The 16,837-nt window shown below is 50.0% G+C and overlaps 1 pseudogene; it reads right to left on the reverse strand.

The window, feature by feature from the left end:
- Positions 1 to 10,519: 10,519 nt before the first annotated feature.
- LOC149808848 (methionine aminopeptidase 1A-like) lies at positions 10,520 to 15,247 on the reverse strand (annotated as a pseudogene).
- Positions 15,248 to 16,837: the final 1,590 nt, after the last annotated feature.

The following is a 16,837-nucleotide window of genomic DNA, read 5'->3' on the forward strand; positions in this document are numbered from 1 at the left end:
GAGAGCTACGGAGTTCATGCCAATGATCTCACACTTGCCCAGATCAAGACCCTGACCACATTCCAAGAGCGTCCCTACCGGAACCAGGCTTTCAACTACAAGTTCCCGGTACGCTTTGCCCTCGAGGAAGTTGTCTCTGATTGCACTAGAAGCATCAATTATATACCTTGTGACCGCAGATGTTTCCTGATCGACAAGTGGGAAAGTAGGCCATAGGGTGATGAAGGGCGAGACGGCACATGCAGGGCTTCGCTAGACCTGGTGACCTGTGGGTCTAGATGCCGGAAAAGCGCATGTATATTGGAGAGAAACAAGGGAGTGGAAACCCAATCTGGCGGTGTGTTGCAGATTGTCACTTTTCAAGAGTACATCAACATTGCGCAATCTGCTGACCGTGTCGTCGGAATTTACCCTGAGACCAAGCACCCGACATGGACCAACGGACTTCCCATCCTCAAAAGCGCTGGAAAGACGTTCGAAGGCCTTCTCCTTGCAGTCCTCAAGCGCAACGGCTATGGTGGCGCGCTCTACTCTGAGTCATGGAAGAAGAACCCTGTGTTCATCCAGTCCTTTGAGGTGTGTTCCAGACCTGTTACCGACAAGAAGGAGGTATAAGCGCTACCTCTGCCATACAAATATGAGCAGGTGTGATGATGATGTATCATTTTACAAGGTGTACGTATGTATAACAAATAGGATTGCAAATGGTTGCCATCAGTCAAATATAATATTATATATATATATATATATATATATATATATATCAGGTGTACGTATGTATAACAAATAGGATTGCAAATGGTTGCCATCAGTCAAATATAATATATTATATATATATATATATATATATATATATATATATATATATATATATATATATATATATATATATATATATATATATCATACAACTTGATGCAAGCGAACATGGCGCACCCAGACTGACCATAGCCTGACCTGAAACGAAGGCTTCTTCGTCCTTACCCTGCAAGCATGGAGATCATGATCTGAGTCGCTCAAAACTCGACGTGCGATCTCTGCGTCCAGGTGGGCAACCTCAAGTTCCTCAAGAAGATCACTGACATCCCTCTAGTTCAGCTACTTGACGACATCACCCCTGACACCGGCCTGACCAACCTCGAGATGACCACCGATGCAATGCTGGACGAGATGGCAAAGTACGCCACCGGAGTGGGCCCATGGAAAGACTACATTGTACACACCAATGCGGACAACTCCCTTGCAAATTCCACCGGCCTGGTGCAGCGCATTCAAGCCCGCGGCATGGAGGTGCAGTGCCTTCCAAAGTGTCGTGAAGTGAATGTGATGATGGTGACATGTATCTTTACATCAGTATCGCATCTACATGGACATTGACAATCCCAAGATTGCTTGGGAATGCTTCCCTCGAAAGCATGGTGTACGAGCAGTAGAGTAGTATAACATGAGGTGGTATGTTATAGTAGTGGAGCACTTAGTGTGCGGTCGGTTGGGGGATGCAGGTCCGCCACCTACCAGGCGAGAATGCAATGCACCATTTTTCAGCACGGGCTAGCAAGGAGTATCATGTCATGTCACAACACAACAATTTACGCAAAAGGTTGAATGGAGGTTAGCACGACTTCAAAATTGGGAACGTTCTACATAGATAGAAATGTATGCCGTATGTGCAAACTAACGTTGTTGAAATGGATGGGTCAGAAATGGGACCGACAACGTTTGGTTGGACACGTCTCTTGTGACTTGTTGCTTACCCAGCTCAAGGTGTTTGAAGTCTGGACATCGATTCTGTTTAGCATTCGTTCAAAGAGCAAGGGCGAAACCGGTCACGGTACCTTGGTGTAGACACACTCATCCCACCCTTTTACATGCAGGTGCACCCCTCATAAAACACCAAATTGACAAATTGGACACCGTCAAGAGGCCATGAATGATGTCTTCTTTTGCAGGTGCACCCCTACACATTCCGCAATGAGGCGCAGTTCTTGGCTTGGCCGTTCCTTGCCAGTGCTCGCTTCGAGTACGACCGCTTCTTCAAGAAGGAGGGTATCGATGGATGCTTCACCGACTTCACAGGAACCTTGAACGACTACTTTGTCACGGTACGTGCTAGTGCTACTTCCGCTGCACAGGCCGTGTCTTTCTGGTTGGCCATCCATGTACAGAACTGAAGAGCGTTGGCCGCTTTCCATTGTTTAGGGACGCTTCTTTGTATATCAAAGAAACTGACTCATCTAGCAGCAAAGGAAACATGGCGTTATGCCCAATTGATTGATTGATTGGATGAATGATTCATTGGTTGATTGATTGTTGATTGAGTGCTGGCATCTTTGCAATGTAAGATTGATCGATTCTTGATTGTTTGCTTGATTGCCGGTCTTAGTGACACGATGATGGTCTGCGTTTATCAATGACACTGCCCACTCCACATGGACATTCAAATGGGATAGGGTTGTGGGTGATATCGGTATTAGGGTCCTGTGATCCCTTTCGATACAACGGAACCCCTCAACTCCGGTGGCAAACCACCGGAGCTTGCACATTGACAAACCTTGCCTTGCCATTCTCTCCCTTGACGAGTCCTTCAATACAACAACCCAATCTTCAGGGCACCAATGCATTTGTTGCATCCAGGAATCGCTGTACATCCCTGGCAATTGCTTAGCTGGATAGTCTTGGCTTCAATGCCCGTTGCTACGCCTGGCTTCATGCTCATGATGTAGGGGGACGATCCTTGCATGAGTGCATTGGAATTGCTCTTGAAGCTGACCAGCCTGTTTTGTCACTCATGTGAAGGTGGCCTCCCAGCCTGAGCTTGTGTGTGTCATGTTGTAGGAGGCCGCGTACGGCACCGAGTGGCCTCAGCTGAAGCTGGGATCGGTCCCAGAATAAACCGATCGCCGTGCCAGCAGACAGGGCAGTGCTCTGAGGAGTCCATCAGCACATGATGGGTTTGGCGGCAGCACGAAATCTACAGCAGTCCACACGATGCGCCTGAGCCTGCCTTTTGGCTTGAACGGGCCGTACAGTCCCTGCCTTTCGGCCTGAAAGTATTCTACAGCCTGGGAACAAGTCCAGGGAGATCTGCGCATTGAAGCCAGGCATATCTGACAAACACGAAGCAGTTCCAGCAATAGGTGCTACCTCCATCACCAAACACGATTGACTAGAAGTGCTTTGAAGGATCTGTGGCACATCGTTGGCCTCTGAACCGAGCGACTGGACGTGTCAATGTTATGGAAGCGAACAGCAGAGGAGTGAAGGCGCAAGCTTGCTTTGTTCATGCATGTGATGCTTGGAAGACCCACCTAATGGGTTAATTGTTTGACGGCCCATCCATGGGTTTTTGCAGTCCAAAATCTTGGTGTTTTCCAGGCATACAGAGGAAGGGGTTGGAACTCTTTATGCCTGGACACACACAGGGGAAACACTTAATTAAGCATGACTCACCGGACACAACTGTGTAGTTTACGAACGGTACCACACTCTGCAAATACTAGATGTATGTGCAGCTTGGGTGATCATAGTGTTTCTTGACACAGTTGCCTGTTCAGTGCTTCGCCAGGCAATTAGCTTCGTGGGTCTGTATTCCTGAAAATGAATGGTTATCTGGGGCAGAAATGGGGTAGATTCCCATTCTGGCAGAGCACTGTTAGTGGAGTACTCCATGCAAGAGAGAGATGGTTTGTTGATGCACGCCATCAAGATGTGCTAACCATAATTAGTTTATGTTGCTGCTGGGGACGTGGCAGCATGCCGCTAGATCATCCACCGTCTCGCAAGGCGGAGCTTCCCATGAAACCGAGTTCACCTCACGTCTTTCACAATTTTGAAGGACACGCATCAGATGCGAGTCGTCGCAGCTGCAGTCCGCTTCATCGTTTGCTCTTGAGTGTGTTGCATGATTGCGTTGTCTTGTTGGAATTGGTACCCCCCGAGCCTGCAAATGATGCTTGTGGACGAGGGTTTTTTGCCCAGCCTGGTCATCTCAAGCTTGACAGTGATAGACACATATCCTCTGTGCCTTGCATTGCTTTCATTTTCATTGCACGAATAATGAGGTATGCCGTAAGTGATACCCATAGCACCTGCGCCGTGGCTCTTTGCACCTGTGGCTGTGGCCACACTACACATTTTTTTTTGCGCTGTTTCCTGTGCGGGGAATTTTTCAATCAACCATCAAGACTTTTATCAAGTTGAATGTGCTTTAAGTGTCCTCAGTATATTTTCTTACGAATTCAATGACTGATAACGGTTCCCAGGGGTACCTGCCCAATATCGTGACAATCGTGCTTGGTGTATCTTTGTGGAGGTGGCAGATGTTTCTGTTGATTGCGGTCACATAATTCTCATCTAAGTGCTGCCTTGTAAGTTTCACGTCGAGCTAATGACTGAGATTGTCACATGGACGTACTTTGCCTTGTTACTAGGTAACTGTCATCTCTAAAAAGTATGGTAACACCACGATTCAAATTCTGTCTGGAAATATGATTGCCCAGCATCTATGATCCTGAGTTGAATTCATATCAATTTGTCATTGCATTCTAATAGATGCATAGTGCTCTTACAGGCATGTGCACATATTATTTACGAGTCCCACGCTGCATTCGTGCAAAGGCAGCTGCTACCCCCTAGAATGGTATCTGCTGGCCAGTTGCATATGGTATGTGGGTGCGAAATAGATTACGAACGATTGGTCCAGCTTACATGAAAACATTACATGATTGTACAGCTATGTGCCGCCCTTGGTTGGGCCATGCAAATCGGAGGAGGATGACGCTACGGTGTTCGCACATGGCGCGCCGGATGGGCGTCGCTTTAGTCCACGGACGCGCCCACTCACAACTTAGATCTTGGCAGCATGGGCAAGCGCTCTGTTGATGTAAGACTCAATGAATGGCAATGTGCCCTTCCTACCTGACACTCTAGCAAGCGGCATGGTGCAAGAGCTCCCCAAGGCGAAGCCGAGCATTTGCAATAACAAACAACACTTGAAGAGCTTGTGGAGAAGCTGCGGACAGGCACCGCAGGTCACAATGGTCTTGAAACACGAGCTGACTTGAATGGATGGATCAGCCATGGCCGGAGTGGCTGGATCACGACACGCGCTCGGGATTTCTCCACAGCCGATGAAAATGCATCCAAGGTGACGTTTATGTACTCCTTGTGGAAAGAGGCGCTGCGAGTGCGCTTGGCGGCATCCTGCAGCTCGATTGGCACACAAGCATTTTTTTGCAAGAGCAAGGTCATGAGAGACCACTTGCGGTCAACGGCATCGACGCAGCCCAGGCCAGTGGCCCAATATGAGAAGCCAAAGCCAAGGTTGCTCGACACGGTCTGCGGTTGCTTCAGCGTGGAAAGTTCCATGAACGCTGGCGTGCCTGTTGCCCATGGTATCAGCACCACCTGCATGACAGCAGCTTGGCACCTTGAGAGCTTAGGACCATGTCAAGTTTGACAAACACCTGGGCCTGGCAAGCGTCCTCTCCTTGTTGCTCAAAGTCATGATTTTCTATGCCGGCAACATGTAGGGTGGAACGACTCTCATGATATGTGGATGCCCTGAGTAGAGAGTATGCCTCATTTCATAACGCCGAGCCGAAAGCAACAATGCCAACACATCCGCAGAATACAGTGTCCTCCGCAGGGAGAGTTCGCAGTTAAGGCTGGCGTGTAGAGAGTCTCACCAACATGGCAGCGCCTCACCTTGGCATCATCGATTGAGCACGAAGAAAAACGTCCCTTGACGCGTGCACATGATATACTCAGACAATAAGCTCTACAGACAAGGAGCGAATGAAAATAGGAGAGCAAGGTGCAAGAATATGTGCGGGGGTATCTTGCGTGAGATGCCAAGCAAGCGCGAGGAAGCGATGATGGACAACACATCATCAACCCTGATAAACAAACAACCGTATCGCCGCTAACTAATCAAACACGCTAATATTCAAACTTTGTCCAAATCCCGGAAACCATTGAACTGTAGGTACAATACTCCGGAATATTTATTATGGTAGCCCCAGAAAATAGATAGTAAAAATCACTTTTCTTTTAGCAAACATTCTGGAGATTTAGGTTGAAAGATTTTGAAATGGCCATTTTTTTTTTTTAATTTGTTTGAACACTTAGCGGCAGTACGGGTAGTATGCCAGCCCAACAGAAGAGGCGTTTACAACGGGCGAGAGCTGATCTTGCGCCTGATTGGAGGGATGCAGCATCCCCCGTCATCATATCAACCCTGATAACAAAGAGAAGCGGCGTGAGCATGCTGCATGCCTGAAATAGTGTCTCCTTCGGAACGCTGTCAAAGCAAGCGCGCCGGTTGTGCATGACCCACAAAGATGTTCAGTGCCACAACCTGAAAGTTCCCCATTGCCTACCACGTCTGATCGGATGGATAAGTCAGCCGAAGTTGAAGAGGGCAGACGCTCAGATGATTGGCTTGCATGCACCAAAGTTGCAGGGGCAATTGCAGCGTACGCTCATGGCGACCGACGAGGGGAATGCGCCAAATGACCACAGACTCTCGCCCCATACTGACACCCTAAAAAACTTTGCGCTCCTCTTGATCGGCCCCAAGCCGAGCAACGCCCTGGGATATCTGACACGCAGCCTCTTTGTACTGCGGTGGATTTGCCAGCGACCCCTTCACCTCCATGAACCAAATAGCACGTAGCGGCAAGGCGAGGTCGCAGTCTGTCACAACAGCATCACGACGGAAATTGTAGTGGCCCGCGAGGCCCGCCCTACGAGTGTCATGTACAAACTGACCACTGTTGCGAGGTTTGCACAGAATGCGAAGAGACAAAGACTGGCTCCACATCGCTGATCAGACATGATCTTGGCTTTGACCATAGTGAGGTGCAGTGTGGCTGAGCGGCTGCAACCGCTTTTCCCATCAGCTCATTATCTAACGGTGCCGGCTGCCTCGTCAGCTCGACACTTGAAGCTCGTCGCTGGTTCAACGAAAAACTTTACTGGTCGAGTGGCACGGCTCTGCAGATGCTGAATGAACGTTTCTTCTTCTTTTTTTGCTGAATGAACGTTTTGTTACAAGCGACAGGGCTGGCAAAACAGGAAAAAACACAGAAACTAACACTGAAAACAATGTCACAAACTAAGACAAAACACACAAGAAAACCAGCAACCTAAGCCACGCCGGCATCTTCCTGCGGTGCATCACACCCTGCATGGAAGTCCGAGCCGACGTTCACGGCGATACGAGAGAGGGACTTGTAGTACATGCGCGCGTTGCCCTTGCACAAAGCACAGCTGAGCTCCCGACGGACGCCACGTACGAAGGCAGCCTTGGACACCCGGAAGCAGATGCTGAATGAACGTTTTTATTTGCAGCTACCTCTCAGCTCCTACCAGCTCCAATCCCTGTTGCAATTGTATCACCCTGGACTTTACAATGGATTTCACGAAGTTTGAGTAGATGTTAGAGTTGGCGATGAGGATTGCTGAGGTGTCAGTTGCTCGCAAGCAACAGCCATGTGTTTATGAACAAGCTACGGTGACGGTTTGTGCCATATTCCACAATCATGGACAGAAGTCATATGTCACTGGATACGACGCTGAACATATACTGACAACAAAACTTGAAGGAAAACTTTCCCGAAGCGTCTGTACCGAATCTTGGTGTTCTTGGCCCTCGTGCAGACACCCAAGATCTAGCCCTCACAATTCTCTTGGACCTCGTATGCGGCCCGCATTTTCTCTTGGGCCTGCGGCTGCCTCTCAATGAGCCAGCGTTCCTTCTGCTGGGGCCAGGATGCGCTCGGCCTTGGAACACTTCGATTCACGGGTGATCAGCGTCCTTGCAAACCACCCCAGAGAAGTTTCCAAAGGAGGGTATTTTAACTGGGTTGGTTCGCAAGGACGCTGATCACCCGTGCATCGAATTCACTGCACTGCTGCAGCACACGTCACGTTTTCGTGTGAGGTTCCAGATGAGCGGAAGGAAAGCACCTTTGCCTCAGGCTCAGGCTGATCGCAGCCCTCCGGGCACGCCCTTGAGCTGGTAGGCGCAGTGGACATGGCTTGCGAGGCCTGGCGTGGTTCCCAGCTGATTAGCTTCCAGTCCTTCGCCAGACCCTCTGATTTTTTGGGTTCCAGGTACGCCGAGCATACATGAATTCCCGGGACCAAAACGGGAGTCGAAACCCATTGTGGTGAAGCACTGTTTGCTTCTTCTTTTTTTCTTTCACAGTCTGATTGTGCACCGAAAGCCTGCGTACAGTGCTACGATTTCAGACCAGCCGTCGTTGTGAGTGTTGGAATTACCAACATAGATAGCGACTCGCGCATGCACCGCGGCTAGTGCAATGTTTGTCAGTGCGACAAAGTGCCTTTGATCGCCTACAGACCTATATGTGTTCCGAGGACTAGCTTCGTTCGGTTGTGGACAATACTAGAACCATCTCACAATGGCTGTTTCTCATTAGTATGCACGATTAGTTGTTCTTAAGTAGTTCTTGGAGTTGCCGATGTCCATGTGGATGCGGGTAATATTGTAAAACGATACATCATCATCATGCACAGAACTTGCTGGTATAGACGTCACTGACAACACCCGCAGAACGAAACGTGTACAGCGCCTGAGTGTGCTCCTCAGTCTTGAGCGCCTTGTTCGCGGTGGGCATCATGCCCCGGCGGCCTTTTGCTTAGGGCTGCAGCTTGGCATGTCTGAATGATTGCACAATGTCTGAATGTCTTAAGGCTGCAGCATGGCAAGTCTGAATGATTGCACAATGTCTGAATGATGCCAAATGGTCGTTCGCGTGCCTTGTCTGAGCTTTACAGGTCGACGACCCTTTGAAATCTCTGAAATCTTTGACCCACCTCTCAGATCACGTAAGCGTCTGGTTGTGCAGGGCGACAACATCTTCGTGGACCATGAGAGTAACTTTGTGGGTGGGTGATCTTGATTCTGCCGTTCAGGAAGGAGAACTCATCATGTCAGCGACGTCGCATTCCCCGCCATTAGGCATGTTTCGAGCACGATTGGTTCGTGCTGGCAGTTGCATTGCTCGTTGAAGTGCACAAATCAGGCTGACAGAGGATCGTTTTCACGAGATACGAGTAGAATGTCTCATTATGGAAAAGAAACTGCTGCCAGCAGCGAAGCGATTCAGGACGAGTAGCTCATCAGCAGCAGGTGCTTTCAATCATGCAGCGCGGCGGATGACTAATGCATCGACTCATCCAGTGGCTCAGGTGATGGCGGAGATGAGTCAGACGCAGGGTCAGGTAGCGCATGTCTGGAGGCCCATGAAGGGCAAGGGCGGTTGAAGGAGCAGATGGAGGCAGCAATTTAGTAGCGCTACCGAATGTATACTATAGCCCAACAGTGCCGAGATGCCAACCTTGTGCAAGTACCCTGATACCCTGGTTTCTATCACGGTTTGCAGGGTTGATACCTGCGCCAGTATGCGATGCGGCTGGCGAAGCGTCTGAGCACAACATGGGCGTCACCAGCGCCTGTCCTTGCTGACGTTAAGATCGCACTTAGTTGAGCAGCTGGCTTGCTGGCTTCCTCAATCTCTTGTACATTTTGTGGGACATTGGGGTGAAGGCATATCCATTGGAACAACAGGTTGGTACATTGTACTTTCTTTGCTTGACTCGAATCATGACAAGCTGCAGCCTTGCTGGGGACGAGCTTTGCTCTGTTACACGTGTACAGGATCGCGCCTTAACTTCCATAGGATGAGTCCTGTTCTGCTCTGGAGAGCTGCAACATGGTGGGTCAAAAACCTGCTTACATTTGGACTTTCCAATTTGGAGTTCCCGGGCCATGACAGCCATGCACAACAATGGAGAGTTGCGGCGACGGGTTGCATATCTGCAGTGAGAGCTATTTAGCCTATTCCGATTCGATAATTGCTGAGGTTTCATGGCTAACCCTTATGTGGATCGCCGCCATGTGCCATCATTTCATATCCTTGCGTTTTCTTCATTATGTCCCAGAAAAAGGTGGCTAGGACTTCTTGGGTACTATAACAATAACAACAGACTGATCTCCTTTCTTGCAGGGTACAAGACGAAGACGAAGAAGATATGTCAGGTCAGGTTACCTCAGGTATGGGAAGTCAGGCTGGTCCAGGTACGCTTGCCTCAGGTGGTGGTAATGATAACACGGATTCCCAAGTAGTTCTTGGAGTTGCCAATGTCCATGTGGATGCGGTAGTGTTGTACAACGATACATCATCATCACAGACGGGCGATATGTTTGGGAGCATGGCATTTTGGTATATTCTCTATACCTGGTACTTGTTTCCAGTTCTCTATACCTGGTACTTGGAAACATCGGCATATTTTTTCCATGTAAACTTGATGGGCAGTCCAAAAGCGTGACCGTGATGCCAAGACCCCAATCAAAGCGGCGTCGCCATTTGCAACATCTCCTAGGTCCACACTTTCCATGACTTCCAGAATCAAGCCACCTTCGCAGCAATCGCATTATAATCTGGTCACAGAGGCTCATAGTTGAAAATACAATACGGCGTTTCATTGGTCAAATGTCCAGCTGCACGCCCTCGACTTCCCACCACAGCGGAGGCGACGCAGCCGTGCGCGCTGTGAGCACCTCGACGCCGTTGTCCGTGACCGCGAGCGTGTGCTCGAATTGAGCGCTTCGTTTGCCGTCGTCGGTTACCGAAGTCCAGCCATCAGGCCACGCATGCTCCCGCCATGTTCCCATGTTGATCATGGGCTCGATGGTGAACGTCTGCCCGACCTGCAGACATGATTCATGTTGAGAAACAGCCCAATGCCGGATGGTTACAAATAGTTTTACCACACACAATCAGAAATATGGATGGTCACGCGTCACGCTAGGCAAGTTCAAGGTACCTAAAGGTATTCCAATCTGAATATCTTTACATGATATGCAGCTCACCTATCCTAAATGATTAACTGCCATGCTGTCACGTTGTTTCCAAGATTGCAACATATCCATGGTATCCTACGGTAGTGATGTCCACAACTGATTAGTGCTAGTACATGCCAGCACCAAACACAGAAATAGGATGAATGTGAGGCTCCCTGTTTGCTGTAACAACAAATCTTGTACTAGCCACGGTGTATGCACGAGTCGCCACTCACACAGTCACTTCACCACCTCGCTCTTCTTCTCCTTTTATGGTATGATCAAAATTACAGAATCATTGGCAAAAACGTTTGACTCGCCGCACTTGCGCGGTGCCGAACCCCAACTAGAGAAACAACAATACGTTCTAGATTCACTCCAGGTTTCGAGGCCCGGCGCAGCCTTGTGGTGAAACATGTATCCACGCTTCGCATATGCGGAAGTGATGCAACAGGTACACCATCACCACTAATGACCAATCAAAATCAAGACAGCAAAACAATCAGCCCCAGAGCACCATGCTTCGCCAGTATGGGATTGAACCCCCATGTTCGTCCCAAGAATTCATGCATGTTCCAGCATTTGAACCCTAGAAAGGGTGTGGCGCTGCCAGAACAGAGCGGCCACCGCCAACCGCAAGTGATGATGATGGATGATGATGATGATGTATATTTTTACAACACGACCGCATGCTTGTCCCGACCGCTGACGTTCAATGAGCTGTATCACTTCTAATGTGCTGCCGTTGTTTCTTGTTGTCTATTTCCTGCCGTTATCTATGCGGTAAGTTTCTTTTTACACTACTAACACATCCACATGGACATTGGCAACTCCAAGAACTACTCGGGAACAAGTGACAGAGCAAACCCAGAAACCCTACACCACACGGCAGCCTGAAAACAAACAAGGCAGCTCCTCGCACCTGCATTGTGCCGGCCGCTTTGTTCTTCGCGTAATGCGGGATACTGGGAGCGCAGTGGAAGAGGTTCCCGATGCCGTGGCCGCAGTATGTGCGCACAACGGAGAGGCCGTGCGCACTCGCGTGCTTGCTAATGATGTCGCCTATCTCCCGATATCGCATGCCTGGTTTGCACGCTTTGACAGCCTTCATCATGCACTCGTAAGTCACCTGCACAGCGGGAACGTATCAACACAGAGAAAGTTGGAATACACGATAAGGCGAGATACAAATGGTGCTCATTGATTGAGCTTTGCCCCTTGCTGTGTTATTATGTGATCTCAAAAACGAAACATCTCATCAGGCATGAAGCAGATTGCGGGAAACGGCGCATTGGGACAGTGATGCTCTTCGTTAAAGCGACAGAACTTTCCAGCGACGCGTTGATCTCAGTGCTTTGCCAGGTTAGGCTTCGACCCCCATTATTGTCCAAATATTCATGTATTTTCAGGCATCTGGACCCCAAACTGGACTTGACAAGCGCAACTCAAACTTGAGAAGCGTACCTAGGACTTGACAAGTGTAACCTCGACTTGACAAGCGTAACTCAGACTTGACAAGCGCGACCTTGACTTTGATCAGTTGCCCTTGGACTTCACCAGTGTAACCCGAACATGACAAGCGTAACACACAGCGGGCTATCCAGTCAGCATTCGTAGCACGATGGAGATTCAGGACAGGTTGCAATTTGTATCACCAAAGCGGCGAGGGGAAGTGTTCAGCAACTCTCGCTCAGGAAATTTTAGCGGCCGCACAGTACAGTAATAGCGCGTTAGAGAACCACATGTTCCCATAGGCAACAAAGCGGCATCCAGGTTGGCGTACACCAACCTGAGTACGAGCATGCAATCGCTGCTGGGTTGTATGCATAGCCAGGTGGTTGGCTATGTATAGCTAATTTTTTTTTTTGTGGACTTGCGATCTAGCAGCCGAACCTCAGTCTGTGTATTTGGATCAACCTGGCTCCAGCCATACGGACTTGCACTAATCAGATGCAAATGGTGATCAATGTTTTCCATCAAGTGCCAGATACTCAGTTTCAACAGTAGTGTGGCGCGTCACACCTTCATGAGCGCCTTGGATTCCGCGTCCACAGTGCCCACCGCGAACGTCTCGTTGAGGTCGCCATGGAACCCATCCAAGAGGCAACTGACATCGACATTCACAATGTCGCCATCCTCCAGCTCCCGCATATCAGGAATCCCGTGGCAAACGACTTCATTCACGGACGTACAGACCGACTTGGAAAGCTGTGGTAGTTGAGCGGAGACGGGTAGGCCCCGGCTTCGATGGTGAAGTCGTGCACGATGCGATCGATTTCGTCCGTGGTCACTCCTGGCTTTATCGCGCGGTGCGCTTCGTCGAGGATCTCACGCCCGAGGGCGCAGGCGCGGCGGAGGCGCGCGAGGTCCGCGGGGGGCCGCGGGCGCACGTCGCGCTGCTGCCGGCTGTCTGTCTCCTCTTGGGGGTAGCCTGTGGTTGCCCAGTCGGGCTGCGGGATGGAGGCTGGGACTCTCCGCCTGGGTGCCACGCTGCAGGCAGAGCGTGACATGATGATGCTGTAATACTGATCTTCGAATGTGCTGTCTTGGATATTTGTTGACTTTTTCCTGCCAATATCTATGTGATGATGCAATGGTGATTCTTTTTGCTTGCTCCGACCGCTGACGTTCAATGAGTTGTATTCCTTTGAATAAGCTGTCTTGGTTGCTTGTTGACTTTTCCTGCCATTATCTATGTGATGTGATGTCATGATGGATGCTGGCAACTGCTGCCGGGGTGCCATGCTGCAGGCAGTGCATTTGATGAATCGACAGCAAAGATAACATTTTTAATAATGGACTTGGCTGCAAGCTCATCTTGTGATTGTGGGTGTGTCGCTGCATGATTCAGGATGCTGGCATCGCTGCCTGCTGGGCTTACACTGCAGGCAGACTGGGGGGGAGGTTGGGGTAGGTAATGATCTCGTTTTGTTAGTGTGAATAAGATGCTGAGCTGATGGCAAGCTGCTCGTGCACAGCTCCGACGGCAACGAAGCAAAAGATATTCGCCTTGGGGAGTGATGTAGGCATACGGAGTTTATGTTCATCTGCGCTAGTGCATTGCCTGTGAATGCACAGCCGTGTATGGGAATGAGCATTTGAGGCGTGCTGCTGTTGCGGACACCCAATGAGACATGTAAGCATCATGTTGGCTGCCATTCGGAGAGTCGGAATCTTCAACAGGTCATGCGGTCGATGCAATATCTCGAGATAGAGCAGTGCAGGGGATCAGCGAGTTTTTCAGATGTTTCAAAATCCTTGAGCGCCTGCGCGCGTGTGTGTTTTGATGCAGGAAGGGAAGGGACGTTAAAACATGCATGATGTGCTGATGCACCCTAGTGACGAGGCCTGAGCCGTACTGGAGCAGACGCACCGGTAGGGTCGCAAATCCCCTGACCAGTCGCACTGGGGCATTCGAAGGGTTCGGCTCCTTCCATGATCTGCTACGAACATGTAAGCCTCTTCGGTCGGCTTGTGGAGGTCTTTGTGCGAGGACCATGCCTCCTTGAAGCACTCTTGGGAGCAGTACGCGCTGATGGTTTTGGGCATCTTGAGCTCCAAGCATTTTGGGCACTGGAGCTTTGCAGGCTGCCCGCATCTTCAGCATCAAACACCACAATACTGAGCCTGGTGACACGAACGGATGAAAGCAGTGTGCGCCATGTAAACACCCAAGGTTCCTATTCACCTGGCCGCCACAAGCAGCTGCAGACACCACAAAACTACAAAATGCACACAGATTATGCATTCAAGTACTGTCATTGGTGATTGCATCCACTGACAGGCATGGTTGCAAAGCATTGATATGGTTTCCCGAGCGAGCTATCGGTGCATATCGAAAACTTACCGCACACAGGCCATCAGCAGATCTGCGGTGTCAGTGGAAATCATGCTGTTGCGGTATCCTCTGACTACAAACAGACAGGGTCGCGGGAGACCAACGTGCACCTCTATGAAGGCAGTATGTGCGCTAAATCCATGCAACCAATGACGACCTTGACAACCTATCCACCCCTCAGCTCACATATGAACTGCATATAAGTGCAACAGTACTAAACCATTGTTATATTGCCGTTATGCATGCTGTACGTCTGGACCGGAGTATCTGGCGACACTATCATTTCCGAGATAGCCACCTCTAGATGATGCGGACGCGATGATGCCGAGCGCTACTGAACAGGTACAATGATATGCCACTTTATGCACTCACACCGCGTCGGCAAAGTGGACGTTCTTCAACATGGGCAAAGTGATTGGTGCTTCAGCACCGTCGCACAAGATAGAGGGAATGGTGCTGCACGCGCCACCTTTCCCCCGTGAATTTTGGAGACGCAGTACGGCAACATTGACTGAAGGCGGACCATTCCCCACCATGGCCAGTTGTATAAAGACCCCTAGCAATTCTTAAAACAGAGATCCCAAACAACTGGGCAGCTGCCCAGCGGGCTGAGGTCCCCAAGAGCGGTCACCTGCCACTTCCACCATCAAGACTAAGCAAGGCAGCTACGAGAGTGCAGCCCCCGCCCTTCCCACACACCTGCCTTCCCGCATGACTGGTCCCGCATAATGACATGAAAAACAACCAGAAAGGCCTATTTAGGCTTGTGGTGGTGCCAGGGGGCGTCGTGGTGGCCATGCGACACTCGGTGCGGGTCGCAATGCGAGGTGTTGGGCTTGCCTTTTGTCGGAAAGTTGGCAGCCACTTTACACGCAGAACACTCGTCTCTGGTACCATGGCACTCAATGATACAAGGCTCTTTAAGCTGAACCAGCTTTTGATCCACCAGGAACTGCACGTCAAAGCACAGCTTCATTGCATTGCCTCAGTGTCTTTCCAAACCGCATTGCATAACGCCACGTAGTCTCTGCCAAGCACATTGATGAATGTGGTATCTTCAGCCCAGACTTTTGCTACGAGCACTGGCTGCAACGGCACGGCAAGGCTCTTGTTTTGCGGCAAATAATGCTGTGGTTAACACAGGTTCCGATGAGCATTTGATTGCCGCCAGAAGAGCCTCTTGAGCAAGGGCGAAGCCGGTCGCGGCTGCTCAGTGTAGAAGCCCTCTCTCCCACCCTCTTACATCAGCTGCACCAAGTATTCAGTGTTCCTGTCATCATCACTTGGTGCTTGCTTTTGGGACTCGCTTGAGCGGCACTTGCCGCCTGTCCCCCAGGTTACCCCTGGGCATGACGCCGAAGCCCCCCTCATCAACGGCGGGGGAGGCATGGCATGGTAATCGATTGATTTTATTATTCTTTTTACTTCATCAGGGTACCTAGAGCGGTGACGAAAAAGCCGTACACCACAGTGCGCATTCAGGAGCAGCCTGTGCAGTCTAGTAGCTCCTCTTGCCTGAGCATTGCAATGATGTGCCGTTTTCAACCCATGGTCAAGACTGGTGGAGACTGTTGAACTGTCTGCCTTCGAATCGAAGGATCCAGTGTTCAATCCTGGTTCAACGCCAGCGGTTTTCCTGTTTGCTCAGGACTCAGATGGCTGGAGAAAGCAGATGCCATCCCAAATTACGCCTGCCAAATTCAGCCGCGCTCTGTAATGTAATGAGAAGAATTGATGTACTAACAAATAAACAAATCAATCGGGAATCATGCCAGGTTCCAATGATGGAATGGCCTTCCATTTTGCCGTCTGCAATGATACTTGACATTGATATTGGCACGGCGTTAGAACTCGCAAGGGTACGTCACCTTGATGACCTCAAATTCCGCATCATCTCGAACAACGTTGGCCGGTACATCGCACACGTTGTAGTAGTGGTACAGGACCCCCTGCGCCTCCGAGACCTGAAAGCCATAGAGGTCCACACTCCTGCAGCGTTGCAGAGCAAGCATGATTCCATACATGCCCGAGGTTGCAAGGAAGTTGAAAGCGTTGGCCATGTACTCCACCCAGTTTGGATCGAATGCGTACAGGTTCAGCCTCTTCTTCTGCTTCGCGTTCCAGTA

Source organism: Nuphar pumila, unplaced genomic scaffold, assembly GCF_984573655.1.
Source record: "Nuphar pumila unplaced genomic scaffold, dmNupPumi1.hap1.1 HAP1_SCAFFOLD_2104, whole genome shotgun sequence".
Classification (NCBI taxonomy): domain Eukaryota; kingdom Viridiplantae; phylum Streptophyta; class Magnoliopsida; order Nymphaeales; family Nymphaeaceae; genus Nuphar; species Nuphar pumila.